Source organism: Tachypleus tridentatus, chromosome 8, assembly GCF_004210375.1.
Source record: "Tachypleus tridentatus isolate NWPU-2018 chromosome 8, ASM421037v1, whole genome shotgun sequence".
NCBI classification, from domain to species: domain Eukaryota; kingdom Metazoa; phylum Arthropoda; class Merostomata; order Xiphosura; family Limulidae; genus Tachypleus; species Tachypleus tridentatus.
Window position 1 is genome coordinate 158,776,972 of NC_134832.1, and position 13,366 is coordinate 158,790,337.

The following is a 13,366-nucleotide window of genomic DNA, read 5'->3' on the forward strand; positions in this document are numbered from 1 at the left end:
TAATATTCTCAGGTCTGCAACTTATGTTATATAGATTATTTAGTTCATATTGATATTATATTCTTGTGTTTAAATAATCCGAAAAATGTATCTGTTGAAGGAATTGATCCGAATCATCTAACATTAAAATAATCGAACTAAGAATTTGGGATATTTTTATGTAGCCACATGTTATTATCTTCCACATAGATAATGGTTAGCTTTCTTTAGAGAAAAACATACACCATTCTTACACCAGTGTGCCTTTTCAGAAATCTTATTTGTAAGTGCTTACCTTAAGAGCTTATAGTTTAAAGGAATATTCATGGTGCTCACAACGCTAGTATCTTTGTTTATACATCTATATCTAAGTTATCGCAAAATCAGAAAGATAAACCAGAGAAATGAAATCTACAATAAATAAAAATAAAAGTTTAACATAATTTATTTCCATAATATAATTCCAGAAATATTAATCATAGAAATTTTGGATATATTTTATTTTGGGGTATAATCCACTCTGAACCCTTAATGAACACTATATGCCCCTCACCTGGCTGTCGTTCAACAACTGATTATCTGAGATGTTATTCAATAGTTTTAGTATCTAGATCTCATTCAATAATTTATTAGCCTAAATGCCACTCAACAAGTTATTACCCTAGACCTTATTCAATAATTTATTATCCCAGATGCTATTCAATAGTTTATTATCCCAGTTGCTATTCAATAGTTTATTATCCTAGATGTTATTCAATAATTTATTATCCCAGATGTAATTCAATAATTTATTATCCCAGATGTAATTCAATAGTTTAGCATCCTGAATGCCATTTATTATTCTAAATGTCATTCAACAAACTATTATCCTCGATGTCATAAAACAGTTTATTATTGTCCATGTATACCTACTTACACATAAATACATATTAGGTATACTTCAAATAGTCCACTTTAATGATATCTAGTTTTAAACAAAATGTATTATTAAAACTTCTTTATTTATTCATAAATTCATTACTTGCTTAAAATAAAACTCAATTTACCGTATTATTTCTCTGAGCCAAATAGCTATGTAATTGTTAGGATAAATCTACCTTAACGAGATAACAGCTTAGGAATTTAAACATTTTATATATATATATACACATAAACCATGCAGTAACAATGAAATAAATAAAGCTTAACTCCACTCAAATTTCTTATTAATATCCTAAAATTACAAGGCAGAAAGGAAAACGCGAAATTCCAGCAAGTCAAGACTTTATTACATATCTTGTTTGAGGCTAGAGAAAAGACATCATTTTGAAATATTTCGCGCAGAAAATCAGAAAGTTAATTTAGTGGAATAAAAATATTTGAAATCTAATATCATCAAATACACTCAAAATAACATCATATTCAATACGATAACCGTTTAGAATTTCTAGGACTTAGTAGATTCTACACTAACAACAAAAAACAAGTTAGCTTAGATATAAATCACAAAGAATGAGTTACGACCTCTTTAAACATTAGACTATCAAATGAATTCGTTGGTTGTGGGAAAGCCCGTAAACGTAGAATCTATCCTACGTATATATTATTATCTATACTTATGTAAGGATCTTTTTCATCACGTTTCCTCGGGAAACGTTGTTATGCTATGCAGTGTCTATACATAAAGTCATGAACTGAACTAACTCCACTTTCGTATATTACAAAGTATCGTGACTGTTATGTAGTCTTTTCTCAGTTTACAAAGCAATATTGATCCATTTGTACCTCAGCTACGGTGTTTATGAGATTAAATCAAATACCATACTTAACAGACCAAACCAACTAAGACAAGGGCAAACACTGTACTAAAGAAATTAGGTCTAGAACAGTGGTTCCCAGTAGTGCGAGATAACATTTGTTTTGGCCACCTTCACCTTTATTCTTAAATAAAGAATTACTGTGAGGGGTGCGAGAACATAATAAAATTTTTTAGGGGTGCGAAGCATAAAAAAGGTTGGGAACCACTGATCCACACCATTAACTCTAAAAGACACTCCTAACAATAAGTCGCGTGACGCCGAAAACGACCTGTAGTTGTGACAAGCATGCGCAGACACACACCACACTTAGACCACGTTTAACGAGAAGCACCCGTGCTACAAGGTGCATGGTTTATTAGCACCTTAAAAAGGTAAATATTTAAATACAGAGACTACTTAAGGTACTTGAGTGCGCTTTGGCCTGCTTAAGTTTCCAGCACAACTAACATGAGCAAGCCTTCATTTCTTAATTATGCTACAAGTGAGAAACACTGAACATGCTTACGTAATTGATAAAAGTGTAATACAAGCGATGACCGTACTCTAGAAGAAAAGAGAGATACTAAATTTTATAAGTAACCATCTTGTGTGAATTATACTAGAAAGTTAGACTTGTAGGACGAACAATAAAACTTGGTTTTTATAGCTGGGTTGAACCAGCCCTCAAGAAATATTGTTATAGGAAAGCTCTGATTACTTCGTTTGTTATTAAGCTATACAGTTGGTTATCTGTGCTCTGCTTATCGCAGGTATCGAAACCTGATGTTTAGCATCCCTAAGTCACCGGAGGACTCAATACTTCCCTGCCAGAAAGATTTCTTGTTAAGCCTAATTAAGCAACTTTGAATTACTCGATAGTATATCATAATATTTAGGATTGCGACCAGTTTTAAAAACGAAGAACTCAGAAGATTTAACGTAATATACTTTACATACTCAAATATGTGAGTAGTCCATTTCCACTTCATATATGTTTCTGATGTTAATTAAATGCTTAAACATTTCTTATAGACCATCAGTGTTTAAATTTCTGGCTGATGTGTTTCCAAATAATTAATAAGGTATGAGGGAATAACTGATTAGATACTGGTATTTGAGCGGACAACTGATTAGATCCTGGTATTTGAGGGGATAACTGATTAGATCCTGGTATTTGAGGGGACAACTGATTAAATCCTGGTATTTGAGGGGATAACTGATTAGATCCTGGTACTTGAGGGGACAACTGATTAGATCCTGGTATTTGAGGGGATAACTGATTAGATCCCCCACTAATTTAGGATTACTAACTAATAACAATGTTCTCCAAAACATTTTAATCAGGCAACAAAATGGTCGTTTCTTCAGTATTAACACTCGTTACTTTGTGAAATTAACACAAAAACAACGTTTCGGATCCTAATAGTTAGGTATTATATGATAGACTTTTTGGAATGGTTTTAATAGTGATGTTTAATCGTACGTAGAGCAGAAAAGGGAAGTAAATGGGTCAAGGTAAAAACCTTTATTTTTCCTGAAAAGATGGGTGTACTAACTTGATGGGTATACTAAGATGGGTGTACTAACTTGATGGGTATACTAAATGGGTGTACTAACTTGATGGGTATACTGAGATGGGTGTACTAACTTGATGGGTATACTAAGATGGGTGTACTAACTTGATGGATATACTGATATGGGTGTACTAACTTGATGGGTATACTGAGATGGGTGTAGTAACTTGATGGGTATACTGAGATGGGTGTACTAACTTGATGGGTATACTGAGATGGGTGTACTAACTTGATGGGTATACTAAGATGGGTATACTGAGATGGGTGTACTAACTTGATGGGTATACTAAGATGGGTGTACTAACTTGATGGGTATATTAATTTGTCTTTAAAAACAAACGAACACAAATTAGAACCTGATTATTTGAAAGTGGTTTGTAAATTACAGGTACCCGACCAATTAACAATAATAAATAAAACTATTAACTAACCAGACCCATTAACTCAGTAAACAGGATTATTACATTCGTCATTATACAATTAATTTATATTAATTATCTTTACCAGCTTCTCGTGTTACGTGTGTTATCCCAAAAATTCGGTTACATAGTAACGATGGAACCTGCTGTATAATTTAGATGAAATAAATAACACAAAGTTCCACTTCGTATAGCCTGTAGGTCCCGTTCAGTACGTAGCTACGAGAAAAGATAAACTTTTCTGACTAACTGTCGAGCCTTACGTCCCAATATTTCTCTAAATCAGATCCGAGATTGAAACTTCCAGTAAACGGTGTTTTGGAAGCAGTACCATTTTATGAGAGGTTTAGAGAGCAGACAGCCAGAGGTTTACAGAGCAGACAGCCAGAGGGTTACAGAGCAGACAGCCAGAGGGTTATAGAGCAGACAGCCAGAGGGTTACAGAGCAGACAGCCAGAAGGTTACTAGAATGTGTTTTAGAAATTAAATATTAAAAGTCTGCTTTGAAGTTATTTCATTCCTTCAACTACGGAACTCAACCCCAAATATTCTCTAAAGCTATAGAGACATCTTGTTCACCTCCAGGCAAAGATATAGAGACATCTAGCTCACCTCCAGGCAAAGCCATAGATACACGTAGCTCATATCCAGACAAAGTTATAGATACACGTAGCATATCTCCAGGTTAAGATATACAAACATGAAGTTCATCTCTAGATAAAAATATAGAAACATACAAGTCATCTCCACATATAGGAACACAAACGTGTCGCTCACCTTCAGACAAAGATATAGAAACAGGCAGCTCATGATCTCCAGCTAAAGATTTAAAAACACGAAGCTTAACTCAGACAAAGACAGAGAAACATGGAGCTCATCTCTAGATAAAGCTATTGAAACACGCAGCTCATGATCTCCAGCTAAAGATTTAAAACACGAAGCTTAACTCAGACAAAGACAGAGAAACATGGAGCTCATCTCTAGATAAAGTTATTGAAACACGCAAAGGGAGAGTGAAATGTACCAAATAATATAGAGTCAAAGAGAAAGGATATGAAAGATATTGAAGTAATAGAGTTTCAAAACCTAATGTATGTACATCATGAAGTCCTGGAATGATATAAGATAACTAGCTATGTCTATTCGCTACAAAGACCTATAGAACTATGAAAATACTACCTATGTAAATTTGAGTTCGATGATTTGAAACAAGTATTATTGAAGGTGACACTCCCACCTATGGGCAAGAAATAAACCAATATCCAATCTACTGTCTTCAGTAAACATCGTCATTACGGTGACGCCTGGTAGTTTTTCGAAAACATATTCGTTAAAACGACACACTTCTTGTGAAATAATCACTACAAGTCGAAAGGCAAAATCTCAGCTGTAAGAGTACGATTGTTTCTGTATTACGTATAATTATGTGAACACGGTACTTATCACATGGAAAGTGTTTCGTTTAATATTCACGTTAGCTCTAATTTTTCATAACTCAATGAAGAAAAACAACAAATAAAATAACTTAAAGAACTAATAATATATTCCAACTTCATTCATATTTAGGCTTCATTGCCTAAGTAACAGTAATTAACGAGGAAAGGAAACTAACTATGGTCATTAGACTTTTGAAGTAAAATAAAAAAACAAATAGAATAAGTCTGTTTATAACTTACAGTCAAGTCTGTGTTCTAATAGTTAACTGTGAAACTAACTGAGGTTATTAGACTTTTGAAGTAAAACAAAAAAACAAATAAAATAAGACTGCTATAACTTACAGTCATGTCTGTGTTCTAATAGTTAACTGAGAAACTAACTATGGTCATTAGACTTTTGAAGTAAAATAAAAAAAACAAATAGAATAAGTCTGTTATAAGTTACAGACATGTTTGTGTTCTAATAGTTAACTGAGAAACTAACTGTGGTAATTAGACTTTTGAAGTAAAACAAAAAAACAAGTAGAATAAGTAGAAACTAACTGTGGTTATTAGACTTTTGAAGTAAAACAAACAAAAAATAGAATAAGTCTGTTATAACTTACAGTCATGTCTGTGTTCTAATAGTTAACTGAGAAACTAACTGTGGTGATTAGACTTGTGAAGTAAAACAAAAATAACAAATAGAATAAGTCTGTTATAAGTTAGTCATGTTTGTGTTCTAATAGTTAACTGAGAAACTAACTGTGGTCATTAGACTTTTGAAGTAAAACAAAAAAAACAAATAGAATAAGTCTGTTTATAACTCACAGTCATGTCTGTGTTCAAATAGTTAACTGAGAAACTAACTATGGTCATTAGACTTTTGAAGTAAAACAAAAAAACAAATAAAATAAGACTGCTATAACTTACAGTCATGTCTGTGTTCTAATAGTTAACTGAGAAACTAACTGTGGTCATTAGACTTTTGAAGTAAAAAAAAAAAAAAACAAATAGAATAAGTCTGTTATAACTTACAGTCATGTCTGTGTTCTAATAGTCAACTGAGAAACTAACTGTGGTCATTAGACATTTGAAGTAAAACAAAAAAAAAGAAATAGATTAAGTCTGTTATAACTTACAGTCATGTCTGTGTTCTAATAGTTAACTGAGAAACTAACTGTGGTAGTTGGGCTTTTGAAGTAAAACAAAAAAAAAAAAATAGAATAAGTCTGTTATAACTTACAGTCATGTCTGTGTTCTAATAGTTAACTGAGAAACTAACTATGGTCATTACACGTTTGAAGTAAAACAAAAAAAACAAATAGAATAAGTCTGTTATAAGTTACAGACATGTTTGTGTTCTAATAGTTAACTGAGAAACTAACTGTGGTCATTAGACTTTTGAAGTAAAACAAAAAAAAACAAGTAGAGTAAGTAGAAACTAACTGTGGTTATTAGACTTTTGAAGTAAAACAAAGAAAAAATAGAATAAGTCTGTTATAACTTACAGTCATGTCTGTGTTCTAATAGTTAACTGAGAAACTAACTGTGGTCATTAGACTTTTAAAGTAAAACAAAAAAAACAAATAGAATAAGTCTGTTTATAACTTACAGTCATGTCTGTGTTCTAATAGTTAACTGAGAAACTAACTGTGGTAGTTAGGCTTTTGAAGTAAAACAAAAAAAAAACAAATAGAATAAGTCTGTTATAACTTACAGTCATGTCTGTGTTCTAATAGTTAACTGAGAAACTAACTATGGTCATTAGACGTTTGAAGTAAAACAAAGAAAAAATAGAATAAGTCTGTTATAACTTACAGTCATGTCTGTGTTCTAATAGTTAACTGAGAAACTAACTGTGGTCATTAGACTTTTGAAGTAAAACAAAAAAAACAAATAAAATAAGTCTGTTATAACTTACAGTCATGTCTGTGTTCTAATAGTTAACTGAGAAACTAACTATGGTCATCAGACGTTTAAAGTAAAACAAAAAAAACAAATAGAATAAGTCTGTTATAAGTTACAGACATGTTTGTGTTCTAATAGTTAACTGAGAAACTAACTGTGGTCATTAGACTTTTGAAGTAAAAGAAAAAAAACAAATAGAATAAGTCTGTTATAACTTACAGTCATGTCTGTGTTCTAATAGTTAACTGAGAAACTAACTGTGGTCATTAGACTTTTGAAGTAAAACAAAAAAAAAACAAATAGAATAAATCTGTTATAACTGATAGTCATATATTTGTCATTTAATAGTTAAGTTAGAAACTAGCTGTGGTCATTAGACTCTTAATGTAAAACAAAAACACAAATATAGTAACTCTGTTATAACTTACAGTCATGTCTGTGTTCTAATAGTTAATTGAGAAACTAACTATGGTCATTAGACTCTTGATATAAAAACAAAACACGTATATAAAACTCTGTTATAACTGACAGTCATATATTTGTGATCTAATAGTTAACGTAGAATCTAGATGTGGTCATTAGACTCTTGATCTAAAACAATAACAGTAACAGAATAACTACAAATTACAATAATGTCTTTGTGATCTAACAGTTAACTGAGAAACTAACTGTGGTTATTAGACTTTTGAAGTAAAACAAAAAAAACAAGTAGAATAAGTAGAAACTAACTGTGGTGATTAGACTTTTGAAGTAAAACAAAAATAACAAATAGAATAAGTCTGTTATAAGTTACAGTCATGTTTGTGTTCTAATAGTTAACTGAGAAACTAACTGTGGTCATTAGACTTTTGAAGTAAAACAAAAAAAACAAATAGAATAAGTCTGTTTATAACTTACAGTCATGTCTGTGTTCTAATAGTTAACTGAGAAACTAACTATGGTCATTAGACTTTTGAAGTAAAACAAAAAAACAAATAAAATAAGACTGCTATAACTTACAGTCATGTCTGTGTTCTAATAGTTAACTGAGAAACTAACTGTGGTCATTAGACTTTTGAAGTAAAAGAAAAAACAAACAAATAGAATAAGTCTGTTATAACTTACAGTCATGTCTGTGTTCTAATAGTCAACTGAGAAACTAACTGTGGTCATTAGACTTTTGAAGTAAAACAAAAAAAAAGAAATAGATTAAGTCTGTTATAACTTACAGTCATGTCTGTGTTCTAATAGTTAACTGAGAAACTAACTGTGGTAGTTAGGCTTTTGAAGTAAAACAAAAAAAAACAAATAGAATAAGTCTGTTATAACTTACAGTCATGTCTGTGTTCTAATAGTTAACTGAGAAACTAACTATGGTCATTACACGTTTGAAGTAAAACAAAAAAAACAAATAGAATAAGTCTGTTATAAGTTACAGACATGTTTGTGTTCTAATAGTTAACTGAGAAACTAACTGTGGTCATTAGACTTTTGAAGTAAAACAAAAAAAAACAAGTAGAGTAAGTAGAAACTAACTGTGGTTATTAGACTTTTGAAGTAAAACAAAGAAAAAATAGAATAAGTCTGTTATAACTTACAGTCATGTCTGTGTTCTAATAGTTAACTGAGAAACTAACTGTGGTCATTAGACTTTTAAAGTAAAACAAAAAAAAACAAATAGAATAAGTCTGTTTATAACTTACAGTCATGTCTGTGTTCTAATAGTTAACTGAGAAACCAACTGTGGTAGTTAGGCTTTTGAAGTAAAAAAAAAAAAAAACAAATAGAATAAGTCTGTTATAACTTACAGTCATGTCTGTGTTCTAATAGTTAACTGAGAAACTAACTATGGTCATTAGACGTTTGAAGTAAAAAAAAAAAAACAAATAGAATAAGTCTGTTATAAGTTACAGACATGTTTGTGTTCTAATAGTTAACTGAGAAACTAACTGTGGTCATTAGACTCTTGAAGTAAAACAAAAAAAAACAAGTAGAGTAAGTAGAAACTAACTGTGGTTATTAGACTTTTGAAGTAAAACAAAGAAAAAATAGAATAAGTCTGTTATAACTTACAGTCATGTCTGTGTTCTAATAGTTAACTGAGAAACTAACTGTGGTCATTAGACTTTTAAAGTAAAAAAAAAAACAAATAAAATAAGTCTGTTATAACTTACAGTCATGTCTGTGTTCAAATAGTTAACTGAGAAACTAACTGTGGTAGTTAGGCTTTTGAAGTAAAACAAAAAAAAACAAATAGAATAAGTCTGTTATAACTTACAGTCATGTCTGTGTTCTAATAGTTAACTGAGAAACTAACTATGGTCATTAGACGTTTGAAGTAAAACAAAAAAAACAAATAGAATAAGTCTGTTATAAGTTACAGACATGTTTGTGTTCTAATAGTTAACTGAGAAACTAACTGTGGTCATTAGACTTTTGAAGTAAAACAAAAAAAAACAAGTAGAGTAAGTAGAAACTAACTGTGGTTATTAGACTTTTGAAGTAAAACAAAGAAAAAATAGAATAAGTCTGTTATAACTTACAGTCATGTCTGTGTTCTAATAGTTAACTGAGAAACTAACTGTGGTCATTAGACTTTTGAAGTAAAAGAAAAAAAACAAATAGAATAAGTCTGTTATAACTTACAGTCATGTCTGTGTTCTAATAGTTAACTGAGAAACTAACTGTGGTCATTAGACTTTTGAAGTAAAACAAAAAAAAACAAATAGAATAAATCTGTTATAACTGATAGTCATATATTTGTCATTTAATAGTTAAGTTAGAAACTAGCTGTGGTCATTAGACTCTTAATGTAAAACAAAAACACAAATATAGTAACTCTGTTATAACTTACAGTCATGTCTGTGTTCTAATAGTTAATTGAGAAACTAACTATGGTCATTAGACTCTTGATATAAAACAAAAACACGTATATAAAAACTCTGTTATAACTGACAGTCATATATTTGTGATCTAATAGTTAACGTAGAATCTAGATGTGGTCATTAGACTCTTGATCTAAAACAATAACAGTAACAGAATAACTACAAATTACAATAATGTCTTTGTGATCTAACAGTTAACTGAGAAACTAACTGTGGTTATTAGACTTTTGAAGTAAAACAAAAAAACAAGTAGAATAAGTAGAATCTAACTGTGGTGATTAGACTTTTGAAGTAAAACAAAAAAATAACAAATAGAATAAGTCTGTTATAAGTTACAGTCATGTTTGTGTTCTAATAGTTAACTGAGAAACTAACTGTGGTCATTAGACTTTGAAGTAAAACAAAAAAAACAAATAGAATAAGTCTGTTTATAACTTACAGTCATGTCTGTGTTCTAATAGTTAACTGAGAAACTAACTATGGTCATTAGACTTTTGAAGTAAAACAAAAAAACAAATAAAATAAGACTGCTATAACTTACAGTCATGTCTGTGTTCTAATAGTTAACTGAGAAACTAACTGTGGTCATTAGACTTTTGAAGTAAAAGAAAAAACAAACAAATAGAATAAGTCTGTTATAACTTACAGTCATGTCTGTGTTCTAATAGTCAACTGAGAAACTAACTGTGGTCATTAGACTTTTGAAGTAAAACAAAAAAAAAGAAATAGATTAAGTCTGTTATAACTTACAGTCATGTCTGTGTTCTAATAGTTAACTGAGAAACTAACTGTGGTAGTTAGGCTTTTGAAGTAAAACAAAAAAAAACAAATAGAATAAGTCTGTTATAACTTACAGTCATGTCTGTGTTCTAATAGTTAACTGAGAAACTAACTATGGTCATTACACGTTTGAAGTAAAACAAAAAAACAAATAGAATAAGTCTGTTATAAGTTACAGACATGTTTGTGTTCTAATAGTTAACTGAGAAACTAACTGTGGTCATTAGACTTTTGAAGTAAAACAAAAAAAAACAAGTAGAGTAAGTAGAAACTAACTGTGGTTATTAGACTTTTGAAGTAAAACAAAGAAAAAATAGAATAAGTCTGTTATAACTTACAGTCATGTCTGTGTTCTAATAGTTAACTGAGAAACTAACTGTGGTCATTAGACTTTTAAAGTAAAACAAAAAAAAACAAATAGAATAAGTCTGTTTATAACTTACAGTCATGTCTGTGTTCTAATAGTTAACTGAGAAACCAACTGTGGTAGTTAGGCTTTTGAAGTAAAACAAAAAAAAAACAAATAGAATAAGTCTGTTATAACTTACAGTCATGTCTGTGTTCTAATAGTTAACTGAGAAACTAACTATGGTCATTAGACGTTTGAAGTAAAAGAAAAAACAAATAGAATAAGTCTGTTATAAGTTACAGACATGTTTGTGTTCTAATAGTTAACTGAGAAACTAACTGTGGTCATTAGACTCTTGAAGTAAAACAAAAAAAAACAAGTAGAGTAAGTAGAAACTAACTGTGGTTATTAGACTTTTGAAGTAAAACAAAGAAAAAACAAATAGAATAAGTCTGTTATAACTTACAGTCATGTCTGTGTTCTAATAGTTAACTGAGAAACTAACTATGGTCATTAGACGTTTGAAGTAAAACAAAAAAAACAAATAGAATAAGTCTGTTATAAGTTACAGACATGTTTGTGTTCTAATAGTTAACTGAGAAACTAACTGTGGTCATTAGACTTTTGAAGTAAAACAAAAAAAAACAAGTAGAGTAAGTAGAAACTAACTGTGGTTATTAGACTTTTGAAGTAAAACAGAGAAAAAATAGAATAAGTCTGTTATAACTTACAGTCATGTCTGTGTTCTAATAGTTAACTGAGAAACTAACTGTGGTCATTAGACTTTTGAAGTAAAACAAAAAAAACAAATAAAATAAGTCTGTTATAACTTACAGTCATGTCTGTGTTCTAATAGTTAACTGAGAAACTAACTATGGTCATCAGACGTTTAAAGTAAAACAAAAAAAAACAAATAGAATAAGTCTGTTATAACTGATAGTCATATATTTGTCATTTAATAGTTAAGTTAGAAACTAGCTGTGGTCATTAGACTCTTAATGTAAAACAAAAACACAAATATAGTAACTCTGTTATAACTTACAGTCATGTCTGTGTTCTAATAGTTAATTGAGAAACTAACTATGGTCATTAGACTCTTGATATAAAACAAAAACACGTATATAAAAACTCTGTTATAACTGACAGTCATATATTTGTGATCTAATAGTTAACGTAGAATCTAGATGTGGTCATTAGACTCTTGATCTAAAACAATAACAGTAACAGAATAACTACAAATTACAGTAATGTCTTTGTGATCTAACAGTTAACTGAGAAACTAACTGTGGTTATTAGACTTTTGAAGTAAAACAAAAAAAACAAGTAGAATAAGTAGAAACTAACTGTGGTGATTAGACTTTTGAAGTAAAACAAAAATAACAAATAGAATAAGTCTGTTATAAGTTACAGTCATGTTTGTGTTCTAATAGTTAACTGAGAAACTAACTGTGGTCATTAGACTTTTGAAGTAAAACAAAAAAAACAAATAGAATAAGTCTGCTTATAACTTACAGTCATGTCTGTGTTCTAATAGTTAACTGAGAAACTAACTATGGTCATTAGACTTTTGAAGTAAAACAAAAAAAATAGAATAAGTCTGTTATAAGTTACAGACATGTTTGTGTTCTAATAGTTAACTGAGAAACTAACTGTGGTCATTAGACTTTTGAAATAAAACAAAAAAACAAGTAGAATAAGTAGAAACTAACTGTGGTTATTAGACTTTTGAAGTAAAACAAACAAAAAATAGAATAAGTCTGTTATAACTTACAGTCATGTCTGTGTTCTAATAGTTAACTGAGAAACTAACTGTGGTTATTAGACTTTTGAAATAAAACAAAAAAAACAAATAGAATAAGTCTGTTTATAACTTACAGTCATGTCTGTGTTCTAATAGTTAACTGAGAAACTAACTATGGTCATTAGCCTTTTGAAGTAAAACAAAAAAACAAATAAAATAAGACTGCTATAACTTACAGTCATGTCTGTGTTCTAATAGTTAACTGAGAAACTAACTGTGGTCATTAGACGTTTGAAGTAAAACAAAAAAAACAAATAGAATAAGTCTGTTATAAGTTACAGACATGTTTGTGTTCTAATAGTTAACTGAGAAACTAACTGTGGTCATTAGACTCTTGAAGTAAAACAAAAAAAAACAAGTAGAGTAAGTAGAAACTAACTGTGGTTATTAGACTTTTGAAGTAAAACAAAGAAAAAATAGAATAAGTCTGTTATAACTTACAGTCATGTCTGTGTTCTAATAGTTAACTGAGAAACTAACTGTGGTCATTAGACTT